Raw genomic sequence first — 13,829 nt, forward strand, 5'->3', positions numbered from 1 at the left:
ACAAGCAATGGAGAAAAATTAAACAGATACCCCTTTTACTTCTTTTAACATTTTTTATTGGCAGTAACTAGCTAATACAATAAGGTATGAAAAGCAGTAAAAGACAGATTGGAAAGAAGTAAAGCTATCTTCATTTTTAGATGACATGAATCATCTAGATGGTCCTAAAGAGTTTCATAGTTACTAAAACTAATAGTGAATTCTGCAAGATAGCAGTGTTCCATGTTAATATACAAAAATTCGTTATATTTTTATAGTCAAGAAATGAACATCTGAAAGTTATAATTTTTTTAAAAAATGATGCAATTGCATCAAAATTACCTAAAGATAAATTTAATGAAATATCCACATGATTTTGTATGCTAAGTATAACAAAATATTCCCGAGAAAAATTCAAGAATATTTTACTAAATAGGATGACCCAGCAATGATCCTACACTGGAAGACTCAGTGTTACAAACATTTCACCCAAAATTTATCTATATTCAATAGATTGCTCATTAAAATTCCGATGGTCTTTTCTTCCATAGAAATTGACAAATGCATTCTAAAATTGATGCAAAAATGCAAAAGACCTGAAATAACCAAAGTAATTTTTAAATTTAGAATGCTATTGAAAGATTCACAGTATCTGGCTTCAGAACTTCTTATATATTACAGTAATCAAAATATTGTGGTATTGATCTAAGGATAGAGAGTTGAACAAAATAGACATTCCAGGAAAAGATTCCCCACAGATACACATATGTTCAGTTGATTTTTGGCAAAGGTAAATCAATAGTAAAAGAGTATTATTTTCAATAGTGTTAGAACTATTGTATACTGATACACTTAAAAATAAACTTTGACCTATACATTACTCACAAAATTTAACTCATTGTGAATCATTGACCTAAATGTAAGAGCTAAAATGTTCAAGCTTTTAAGTACTCATAAGGCCAGTGAACAGGGAAATGTTAACAAATTTGGCACAGAAGTAAGGTTAGTTCTCAAGTGAAAAATCACATGTATGAATTTTGTGTGGTGTCTTTAGTGTAATCCAAAAGATGTATTTTATTTAAGGAATAGGTAATCTAAGTCAAATGCTACTGGTAGGTGGAACATTAAGAGAAAACAAACTGGGTGTGGTGGAACATGTATGTAATCCAGTACTCTGTAAGGCTGAGGCAGAAGATTGCAAGTTCGAGGCCATGTAGTGACTTAGGGAGACTCTGTCTCAAAATAACAAAAAAATGGCTGGGGATGTACTTCAGTACATAGGCCCTGGGTTTAGTGCTCTTTACTGAGGGAGGCAGGGCAGAGACAGAGAAACAGAGAGAGAGAAGCTCTCCCTTTAAAGAAAAAAAAATAGTAAGATCTAGGTCATTGTACTTGGGTAGATTGGAAGGAAAACATCTCATTGAGGTGGGTTAGGTAGAAAATAGAAGATATAGAAACTATGCAAGAATTTAATGTAAAATAAAGTAAAGAACTGACAACAATGAGATGTAAGGATATAGAGATGGTATTTGGAAATAGAAGATGTGAATTTATGACAAATGTGAACAGGAAAGATCATGGTGATGTAGAAGAGAAGGAAATGATTACAGGAATATAGGTATTGAGAAGATGGGGTGGTATTTGCTATAGATGGTGTATCAGGCTGTGATAGGATCCAGGACAATTTTTCATTGTAATAGGAAGAGTAAAATGTGTGCAAATAAACATGTCTGAAGTTCTTAAAATGGATGGTAGAAAGTCCAATTAGTTCTTGTTTTACTTGATTTATTTTCCCTATGAGAGATCAACTGTGAGAAGAAAGAGTATCCATTAGAGATTCAAGGAGAGAAAAAGTGTGAAGTGGTGATATTGGTGAAGAGAAAAGTATATTTACTAGGGAAGTAGAGGAGGAATAGCTGAGAGTGTTGAGTAAACAGTTGAGATCTATAATAAAAAATTAAAATTCATTCAACGTGACTGTCATTTTCTCCAGCAACATTCAGCCACTTGAAGGAGAGGACATATGATGGAATTACGGTGTTGTATTATTACTATTGAACTCATTCTAACTTACTGCTTCCTTTTACGTCTATTTATAAAGTATCTACTTGATAATTTAGTCTTATATTTTTAAATATCAGGGATACTGCCACAAATTCAGCTGAAATAATATATCCCAATAGTTAAAAGACCACAATTCTGGAAAGTTTATTATACTTTTAGTTCAAATCTTAAAGCCATTCCTTCTGTTCCTCAAAAAAAAAAAAGCATGGATTATTTTACCACATTATAATAACAATTCTTAAGGCTAGGATTGGATTCAGCATATTAGTAATATCAGGCTAAAATTAAGTCCAGTTGTAATGATCTTACTATGCAAATGGCCACCACTGAGGATACACTGAATAGATAAACTCAGTTATAGCTTTTAGTCTTGCATTACTGGAAAATATTTGTTTATTTCTATAAATTTCCTAACTCACCTTTAGCTCACTCTAATATTAACCTACAGTATTTTATTACACTAATTTTGTGTAGTGATAATGATCTCTTAACCTTCTAAGTGCTACTCTCTGTCATAGATGATCATGGTTTAAACAATTATGGTAGCAACTAGAAGTTTTCATTAGTAGAAAAGGAATATCTTTCCTATATAATAAAAAGGGATTCCCATTTTATTATTCAGAGCATTAAGTCATTAGTAATGTAACAACCATATAGAACCTTGAACAAACCTGGGAAAATATTTATGATTGCTTCTCACTCATTTTTTCTGTGCATTTTCCCTCCTGTAAGTCCTTGTATTCCATCTTATACCAGTGTGAGCTTGGTAGGTCATTTGTCTCTCTACCTTTTACCTTAAACATTTCCATCTCTGGTGTTCTTATTTGATAGGCATCTTCTAATAGGTCTCTAAGTAATATTTGCCACCTGGTATTCATCCCTATGTGTAATCTTCTCCCCTTGAGTGTGTTTGAACCTAATAATTTGCTTCTAATGAATAGAATGTTTTAAAAAGTGAAGTGATAAGGTTACAAAAGAATGTGAGTTATATTTTATTATTAGCACTGGGCCGGGGATATAGCTCCGTGGCACAAGTGCCTGCCTGGCAAGTGCAAGGTCCTGAGTTTGATTCCCAGTACCCCGCCCCCCCCCAAAAAAATAGCACTCTCTCACTCTTGCTTTCTTGACTTATTCAGTGAGATGAAGTAAGCTATCAGTTAGGCCCAGAAGGCAAAAATTGACAGTAGACTATGGTCAACAGTCAGTGAATGTGATAGTTAACTGATTAGGTCAATTTGAGTAAGAAACCAATTAATTTGATTAGCAAAGTTCTGGGTGTGGCTGAAGGGATTTACTGAAGACAGAAGACCCACCCTTCCTATAAGTGGCACCAACCCATAGCCTTGTACCCTGGATGGAATAAAAAGAGGAATGAAGAAGGAAGGCTCGTTTCAGTTTCTTCAGAAGAGCTCTACTCTTCCTCTTCACCTTGGATGTTGTCTCCTGGTTCCAGCACAGACCCTTCAGCCTGCTGTTACAGACCCTTTCGCCTGTTGATATGGACTGATGTGGGACACAACAGTGCACAACAGGCCTTCAACCTCTGACTGATCCTTTGGATCTCTAGCGCACAGACAGCCCTTTTGTACTCTTCCACACCTGACTCCTGCCAGCCATTGTTAAGCCTACCTTTTAAGTCTCTCTCTCTCTCTCTCTGTATATTTTATATATATAAATTAAATGTGTTTCTCTAGTGAGCATTCATTGATGCAGTGAACTGTGACTCTGAAACCTAATCATCTACAAGGAACTAAATCCTGATGAAAATCATGTCAGTAAGCCAAGCCGGGGACCTCACTACATCCTTGAGCCTTGGGATAACTAAGCCTGAGCAGATACATACTAAAGTATTTAACCTTGTCTGGAAAAGGTTCTGGCCATTGCCCTTTGCTTCTGGTAGATAAAAGTTGTTAAAAATTTACGGTTTATGTTTAAATTTTAAAATTTTACAGTAAAAGGCATTGCCACCAATTCTCCTATTCCCCCTCCCTTCAAACACATTTGTCCCATAAGCCTTGCCATTTTCTGAAGCAGTTCTAGAAGTTCTTTTCTGTGATTGTCTTCATAAGCTTTGATCAAACCATGGTGAATGCTGTTGCCAAGTGCCATCCAATAAAATTCAGGCTCATAAAAACATTGTAGTGTATCCTTATCCACCTTATTCACTAGATCTGACACTGGACAATTTCTGGATCTTCTCCAAAGTCAAAATGATCGTGAAAAGTAGTCATTCTGAGTTGATTTAGTTGACTGTCTGTTGACCACAGACTTCCAGAACTGCTGCAGCAAGTGGCAAGACTGATGGCAAGAAAGTGGTAAGAAAGTTGCTCAAAGGAAAGGAGAGTACACAGGAAAGATAAATGGCAATGTGTCTTTTGCTGTGATAAATAGTTTTGATTTAATAATGTATTGTATTTTGCAGTCATATAACTTCTAAGCCCTTAGAATGTTCTATAAGATAAGAGTATTGCCTGTTTTGCCTGATTCAGAGGGTCACACTGTATGCTCTAATGATATGATTTGGACCTAGAGTTCACCGTGGCTAGAAGATCAGCAAAGTAACTTAGGAAGGGTTTTTCGGTGATTTAGATCAATTATATGGGTGATCATTCCATCTTGTCTATATAACAAAGCCCCACTAAAAGCTCTGAACCCTGAAGCTTGGACAAATTTTTCTGTTTAGCGGGTTATTTTGTATATATTGTCATACACTGAGATTAGGAAAGTAATACATCCTAACTCCACAGACAAAAGACAACAGAAGTTCTACCAACCCCTAAGTGTGTGACTTCCTCAGATTCTAGCCTATGTTTTTTCCCCTTGGTTAATTCAAATCTATAATTTCTTCATAATACATTTCCAGTGAATTTTTTCCCCCACCTCCGGTACCGGGAACAAACTCACAACCTTGCACTTGCCAGGCAGGTGCCGTGCCACTGAGTTAAATCCCCAGTCCCTCCAGTGAATTTAATAATAAGTTCTATGAGTGTTTTTTTTTTTTTTTAACAAATTATCAAAACTAAACTTTCAACTGATTTTAAAAACCCCTAAAATCTGAGACCTAATGGGAACAATGACAGTGAAGAAAAACAAAACTAACCTTGGTTAGAGTATATAGTCACATTAATTCTCAGACTAATCAAATGATAATAAATTCCTATCAGGTCTTATCTTATATTTCTACTCACCAACCTATTCACAACCACTGTGATGTCACTTCCTATCATAATACTTCCATGTCCGGGAAAAATAAATTTCTCTCTCTTGTATTTTTTTGGTATCAGGAATCAAACTCAGGACCTCATGCTTGCCAGGCAGCTGCTGTGCCACTGAGCTATATCCCTAGACCACTTCTCTCATTTTTATAAATGTGTTGTCCGTCACCTTTAACTTACCATAGGGAAAAAGGCTGGAATGTATGTTTGCCGCTTAGTAGCAGTTTCCTCTTCTATTCCTCTAGGAGAAAGATAGGATGGCAAACTGCTTTCTACTCTGCTTCCAACAACCTGCATATTTTCTTCAGTTACATGGTTTATCCTTTGACTACTCCCATTTCAAATTATGTGTCTTTTGCCTTATTTTGCAGACTTCGGTAGTTTCTTGCCTAGTTCAAGATATTTTCTTTGAACTGTCTTTTAAATTTCTGACCTCTAATTATCTTCCAATAATTCACTTCTCTGGTTGAATATTATACTGAAGACCCTTTCTGATACTTTACACTTCTTTCCTAAACATCCCTCGGAGTGATTTACATTTTGTATGAGTAGGACATGTAACTCTTTACACATTATTTCATAGAGAATAATCATGTGTATGTATATCTGTCTCCTCACTAAACTGTAAATTTGAGATTTTTTTCATGTTATGTCTTTGGGATCTAGACTAGTATCTGCATATAACAGATTTTAAAAAATCTTTTTAAATAAGTGAGTGGACTATATAAATGGTAAATAATCATATTTATTTTGGAAATATTTTTGAAAGATGTTATGACAGTCTTTCATCCTTGAAGTTTTAGCTGAGGCACTAATCTAAAAAAAATAGCTACAACAATAGCTTAATAATCTAAGGTGGTAGACCAAAGGAGGTAACCAATTTTTATTTTTATCAGCAAATTCAGTAAGTCTTCACCCACTATATATGTATATATATACATTATAATATATATATTGGTTCACAAACTTAATTCATTGCACAATTCTGGAAAAGACGGCCACATTCATATTTGTGCAGGAAAGATGACCAAGGTTGTGTTTGTCACCCAGTGCAGTGCTCACAAAGAAAAAACTCTGCCACATACTTCTGTTTGCAGACAACATTATTTGCAAACAAAAGCATTTGTGAACCAAGGTACCACTGTATATATTTCACAAGGGGAGGACAACTACTTCTCTCGAGTAAGGGTTTCTTTAGCAAGTAAGTGTGGAAGGCTGCAGTGTTTCTCTTCTAAGGGGAAACTTCAGAGAACCGCTTAGTGGCTGACATGTATCCCATGGTATTTGCAGCACAAAGGAATTGGACCATCCTTTAATGTTGACAAATCTAAAGGCAAAGGTTTGCTTGAGTGGCTTGTGATGGTTGGGTAAGAAGAGAGTAGTATGGAGAGTAAGCCATGCAGTCACTGGGGTAGGGAAACAGCATGTAGGTCCTGAGGGAAAGAGCCTGAAGTGTGTTGGAAGAAAGTTTGTCCAAAAGGATTTTCTGCATGTGTCAGATAGCACAAACAAAAAGAACGAGGACAGTGGAGTGGAAACAAGGGAGTCGCGGACAGTCACATGCAGCTAGCCAGGAGAGGTGTAAATTAGATCAAATCCAATTTCCTTAAAATTCCTGCCCTGAAATTCTGCAGTGGCCTCCTCTTTTGGTGAAAGTGAAATCTGAACTTCTCACTTTCTGTGAGATGACCCCTTCCTTATCCACAGTCTTATCCAGGAAGCAGTTATGAAAGCCTTTGTTACACTTCTTTGGTTATATTTCACACATGAACACCCTGGGTGTGAGCCAGGAACTTGTGCTGATTCATACACAAAAAAAGGTTAATCTCTGTCAGGAGTGGCTGGGCTCATGATCATTCACATGTACAGAGTAGAGAGCACAGAGCACCCCAAAAAATGTCCTGAGGGCATTAAGCGCCCCAGACAAACAGGTGTTCCAGCCCCAAAATATGCACATAAGAGGTGAGGTAGTTGTTAGACAAAGGGGTTTCACCTGATATCAACTTGCTAAATATATTAGTAAACACACTGTGGTGGTTGAGTAGTCCCTTTTATCCCACCCAGGGAGAGGGCTCCACCTGACCTCAGCTTTCTATATATTGTCTCTTATCTTTATTCCATCCTCTCAATGTCCTTCACCCCCAAAGACTTCAAGAGCTGCACTAGCTGGGCATGGTGATACACGCCTGTAATCCCAGCATTCGGGAGGCTGAGGCAGGAGGATCTTTGTGAGTTCGAGGCCAGCCTGGGCTACAAAGTGAGCTCAAGTCCTACCTGAACTGCATAGCAAGAGCCTGTCTCAAAAAAAAAAAAAAAGTGCTGTGCTAAACATGACAAATCTCTACTAGCTCTGCCCTCACTAGGATTTCTCCATGCTCTGTGGCTCCTAGGGATTCTTTTCTGCAGTTCTACTGGATAGAAATATGGGCTTCTCTTAGGTGGTAGTCTGAATTTCTACATAGTTCTATATGATAAGACTTCTCCAGAAAAAGCCATGCAAATGCAGCGAAAAAATTACAAAGGTACTCCTCTGCAGCATGTACACACACATTGTTTACATAACAAAGGTACTTTTTCCTACATCTTTTCCAAGATTTGCAGTGTCTGAGTTACAGGTACTCACCCCACTTTCATAATTTAATGTAGCTCCCTGATTATGATAGGCCTTTGGGAAAGGCTGGGAAAGAAAAACAAGATGAAAACAAATAGAAGATTTTCCCAGCACTGTCCAGCTCAAAAAATATTCTATTCCTGATCCTCTAGCAAAACATCTGCCTTTTTGCACTGCATGCCCATGATATAGTTTTCCAATTCAGTTCACCCTTGGGCCAAAGCTAGGAAGAAACTCATTGTATTAGTCAGCTTTTCATTACCACAGTGAAATACCTGAAACAGGGTACTTAGTGAAGAAAACAAGTTTTATTTGGCTTACAACTCTGAAGGTTCAAAATTTAAACTGTGGCCAGTGCTACTCTTTGGCTGCTTCATGTCATGAAAGAGGGCAATGACAAGAGCATGCACAGGAGCAAGCAAATTATATCTTGGGCCAAGAATCTGAAAGAGAACAAAAAAGTTCAGACTTATTCCTTTCAATAACAACACTTTCCTGAAAATTCAAGGTATTATTGTAGAACTATCTCACACCCCAGTGATCTAAGGATTTCCCACTCGGTTTCATGTCTTTTCCAACCTCCCAGTACCGTTACCTTGGGGTCCAAGCCTTTAATTGCAGTGAACCATTGGAGGATAAAATTAAACCTGTCCAAACCCTAACACTTGATACCATTTGTCCTTTTTAATTTTTTTTTCTCCAGTCTTCCTCACATTCTTTGAGTTTCACAACCCTCAGCCATTTTGCGATGGGGGGGATTTTGTTGTGTTTGTTTTAGTTTTTAGCGATAATCATGGGAAAGATGGGATCTACTAGGTTTACTCCACTGTGTCTACCACTGGACCATACGTGAATATATCAAATATAAGTTTCACATTAGATAAGAAGTTACAGAGGTCAATCAAGAGGATAATAGCCACTTTTATAGGAAGCACCATGTTATTTAACTTGGCTCTTCATTCACTAAGCAGAGATAGAGATACCTTGCTTTTACTTTGCATCTAAAATGTAAGTTGTAGCTTACTGTGTGTGGTATGAACCCATTTATGTAACAGAAGTTTCATGTGTAAGGTGATACATATATTTCATACTCAGTAGGTATTTGTTAAAGCTGGGAAGATGGGAAAGAAAGAAAGTCTTTTAAAAAAAACCTATGTGCTTATATTGTTTGAATATTTGAAATGATTAAACCAATTTAAGGAGAGAATCCTCCTGTCCCTAAAACTTCTAGTCAATGTCAGACCATATGAATTTTAGATTTGTGATTTTAGCTACAGCAGAAAATTGGTAGATATCTGCTCAGCTCATCACAACATTCTTTCACTAAGACTCCCTTTACACCATGAGTACATGCCTTTCTCAGAAGGCTAGGTCCTCAGTAGCTATGTAGACAACAAGACCCTGCCTCCCTGGCCACTGGAAAGTTTCTGCTCTTTAAGATTTGTAGTGGGACTGAAAAGGACTGGCTTACACTGGCCCAGGTGTTTGATTTGAAGTAATTCTTGATCAGTGACTGTGGGACTACCACTTTCTTGTATAGAAATAATTAGAAATAGCTGGTCTGTGGAGAGAAAAGAAAAAAGTACATAAAGGGACCTGTGAAAGACTATAAAATGAGAGAGAGGAGGGAGACTTAGACATAATGATACTGAAAGTAAAAAATAAGCTGGGAGATGAGACAAGTTGTTTCTAAAGCCTTTAGCATATTCCAGTTGTAGTATGTTTTGTGACCTATCCACATTATGTATTATTTTAATAGTTATCCCATTTGTCTTAGATTATCTTATCTAAGGCATTGGATTTTTTTTTCCAAAATAGAAAATGAACATCACAGGGAAACTGTAAGTTAGATAGATATGATTGTCTAATTATTTTGAAAAGAAACAATTGAGAATGTACATATAGGAGATAATTCTAAGAAGACATAATCTAGTATTCTAATACCATGGCCAGATCTTACCTTTTTGTTTTTCAGATCTTACCTTGAATGGGGGATATAGCACAAAAACAAATACCAGAGTAAAATTGGGTAGGAGTAGAAACATGGATTGATTAGGAGAAAACAGCTTCCTAGGCTATTTGGAAATATCAATCTATGCAGAAAAAATGTATACATTCATTCAAAAACTTTTGAGAAGCTATTAAACATTGTTATAAGTGCTAGAGATAGAGTAGTGAGTAAAATGAAGCCATGTCCATGTGGAGTTAATGTTCAGGGAGTAGGACAGACCATACAAACAAATACAGTACAAAATAGAAGCATTGGGAGATACTTAAAAATTCAACTGTTAGAGTGGGAAGGCATGCTATTTTTATGCAGGAAGGCCCTGAGATACTTTACAATTAAGGGATGTGTAAGCCAAGACTTGACTTAAATGAGGGAACCAAACCAAGCTGATCTTTAAGGAACATATGTGGCATGAGTAAGAATGGGATTTTCTGCACGGAGTATTAAAGGGAGAGAGTGGTAAATGATGAGGGAAGGAGGAAGGCCAGATCCTAAAGCTCATAGGACTTGGGCCTTTTCTCTGAGCACCACCAGAAAACACTGGAATGCTCTGAGCAGTGGAGAAAATCAAGTTTCCTTATCAAATTATTCTGACTGCAGTAGGGAAAATAGACTGTATGGTGCACATCTGGAAGTGGAAAGGCTGATTAAAAACTTGTCCAAAATACTGTAGGTGAAAGAATTTGGTAACTTAGACCAAAACAGACAAGATAAAATATAATCATGATTATTTGAAGGTGTGCTGGTAGAATTTGCTGGTAGTTCAGCTGAGAGCTGCATGGACAAGGAGTTGATTATTTTTGCACTAGTAATGTTTAACAAACAAATGGATGATGAGAAATACCATGAGGTTAAGAATTGAAATGTATGTGTAGAGTTGAGGTGCAGAAGCAGTAGCTTTGTTTCTGGATACCTATCTATAGCTAACAACGTAACACTTGAAAGATACCAGACACTGTTATAAGACATGCTTTAAATCTGTTAGTTCAAGTTAGCAACTATTTGCAATACATTCATAATATTGTTCCTTTTTTGTCACTGAGGGAACATAATTATAGTTCATATAGTACATGCCAAGTTAGGATTGGAGTCTAAGAAACCTAGCTCTAGGATCTTCATTCCTATTTCTATTATTAATTATGTGTTAATATAGTGAAGTAATTAGACACAGGCCAACTTTATCAGGAAAAGTTTCTTTTTCTGGAGCATGGTATCTTTACACATTTTCAATGTCTTTCCACAAGGCAAGAAAAGGGCAGGTGCCTCCAGGGGTAATGGGATGTGGGAATCTAGAGACCATCCTTAGGAAACACCCAGGGCCCCTGAGGACCCATAGCCATGCAAGAATAGCGGACATGGGCAATGAACTTGGCACTGGGCTCAGGTGCCTTCCCCAAGGACCTCATTCTTCTCAATTCTGTGACACCTCTCCCTCCTCAGTTACCACAATGTTTATGCTCTGCGGGCAGTGGGTTCCCAAACTCTAGAATTACACTCTCCTGAGTCAGGATCTTTGGAAAAGTTGGCAAACTTGCAGTAGATCTGATTATTTCTACACTGAAGATGTCCAAGTTTGGTTGCTTTTATACTGATTGTCTGAGGCCAAATGGTTGGAAACAATCCATATGCAGCAACAGAAAAAACATTCAACAGAACTTAATATAAATGCTGAAATACATGCATTGCTTTCAAGGAAGGCAGTAACTCTTCAGTTAAGGTATATTTTTATTAAATATAAACCCATGTTATTCTGTGGAAAACTGTTTGTGAAAAGTAATAGCTTTGCCAGAGTTACTGTCATTTCAAGCAGTCATTCATACAACCTTAAAGATCTACAGATTCACAGTATTCCTTTCCAGTACCTATTTAGAGCTATGCAAATAAAGTAAAGTAAAGTAAAGTAAAATAAAATAAAATAAAATAAAATAAAATAAAATAAAAGTCTTAACTGGCAAGAAATGGAAAATACTTCATGCATTCCTAAAATGAGAATTTGATTATTGTGTCCAAATTCTGGGAGGAGGTATGCAACAAGCACTCTAAAGTGAAAGCTGTTCTAAAGAAATCCAAATAGCACTCCAGCTGAATTTTATTTCCAAAGGGGACACCATTTCAGATGCATCAGGTCTTTTTCAGAACCTTAATGAATAGCTTCAGATAACCACAGAAGTGATAACCCTACATTTACCTTACCATGGAAAATACCAAGTTCTTGGAATTTTTTCTTTGGCAGTAGTCTGCCTTCTGCACTTCTTTGATCATTTGCAGTTTTATATCTCTGTGCTCAGACACTGATTACACAACTGTTACATATTCTATATAACAATTCATACTATCCAAGAGTGTATTAGGAAATAGGTACTTTTCACAGACAATGTCAAAGAAACATAGATTAACAAAAAGACTTTTCCCTTATGCTTTTTGTTATATACAACAAATGTAAATAACAAAAAGGCAAGAAAAGGGTGTGGGGACAGCATGCATCATCTTACTGTCCCTCTGATTATACATTTCCTCAGTGTATTATTCAGGTTTGTGTTATTATCATGAACTGTTGGAGGCAGCTGTCTTTATAAGAAAAGGGGTTTCCTTTCTCATATTTCTGCAAATCCAAACAGCATGGCATGAGCTCTAGCAAGGACCACATGGTTGATGATGGAATACACACATGAGGAAGGGATCGAATATCAAATAAGAAGCAACAGAGCAATTGAAAGGTTAGGCTCAAGCCTTCCTAACTCACTTTTGAGAATACTTAGTCCAGATGATTAGTGTTCCTGCCAAGGCCAGTGCTCTCAATATCCTGATGACCCCCTACTAGGTCCCACCTATTAAAGGTCTATTAACTCCCATATCACCATCCTAGGCATTAAGCTCTTGCCACATGACCTGGGAGGTTCAGATGAAGCCCATACTTCAACTATATTCAAGCATAGCATTCTATCCCTGACCCCTCAGTGTTCATGTACCTATTGTCTAAATGGATACAGTCAGCAGGAAATGGGAAATTGTCTTCAATACAGGGCAGAAGTTGAGTCTAAATAGAGGTAATACATTTGGGAATTACCAGCTCTGATAGTATTGGAAGCGGTGATACTTGTTGAGATCATATGGGAAGAGCGTAACTGGGGAAGGGTTAATCCTCACCAGAAGTCACCTGGTGAGCCAACAAATGAAGTCTTGTGATTTCAGCCCCCGGAATATGAGCTAAATACATTACATTTTTAAAAAGTGTCCACCTCAGGTATTTTGTTATAGCAACAGAAAACAATATCATACATTTTCTTTGCTTTTGTCCTTTTCTGATTCATGTGCAGTTGGCTACCCAGCATCTGGCCCTTCTTGACCAGATAGCCCTCTCAATTTCACGTATTGACAGCTTTCTCAAATATCCACTGAGTCTACCATCTGTTTTATGATCAGAGTACTCTGTACTTTCCTTTAAAATTTTTAATACTGCTTGTAATCACACATTTATTTTTATGATTTTTTTTAGTATTTTCGCTATTATGCTTTGCTAACAAAATAGGATCTGGAATAAGACTGTCAGAATACAAATACTGGTCATGTGTACTCATTGGGTAAATGTGGGCAAGTAATTAAGCCACGCTAAGACACAGTTATATCTTCTGTAATATTGTAATTAAGGTAATATTTGCCTCATATAATTTTTTGAGCACAATACGTGTAAATAATCTAAAGACTGATATCTAGCACTTAAACCTTAAAATATGCTATATATTAAGGCATATGTTTATAAACATACTGATAAAGTGGAAAATACACATTTAGAAATGTATGTCCAAAATAAACCAGAGCTAATCTGTTATTTTATGCCTACTTTTCCTTTCATCTACTCTGACCTAGCTGTACTGTGTTATTCCTTTATCTATCTATGTATCTATATATATATATATATGTCACATTTATATATATATATCTAGATCTCACA

General features: G+C 36.7%; 1 pseudogene; it reads left to right on the top strand.

Moving 5' to 3' along the window:
• The first annotated feature begins 11,325 nt into the window (after nucleotides 1-11,325).
• On the top strand, nucleotides 11,326-12,135 carry LOC102019042 (annotated as a pseudogene).
• Nucleotides 12,136-13,829: the final 1,694 nt, after the last annotated feature.

This window comes from Chinchilla lanigera, unplaced genomic scaffold (genome assembly GCF_000276665.1).
Source record: "Chinchilla lanigera isolate Chin_1 unplaced genomic scaffold, ChiLan1.0 scaffold00010, whole genome shotgun sequence".
Lineage (NCBI taxonomy): Eukaryota > Metazoa > Chordata > Mammalia > Rodentia > Chinchillidae > Chinchilla > Chinchilla lanigera.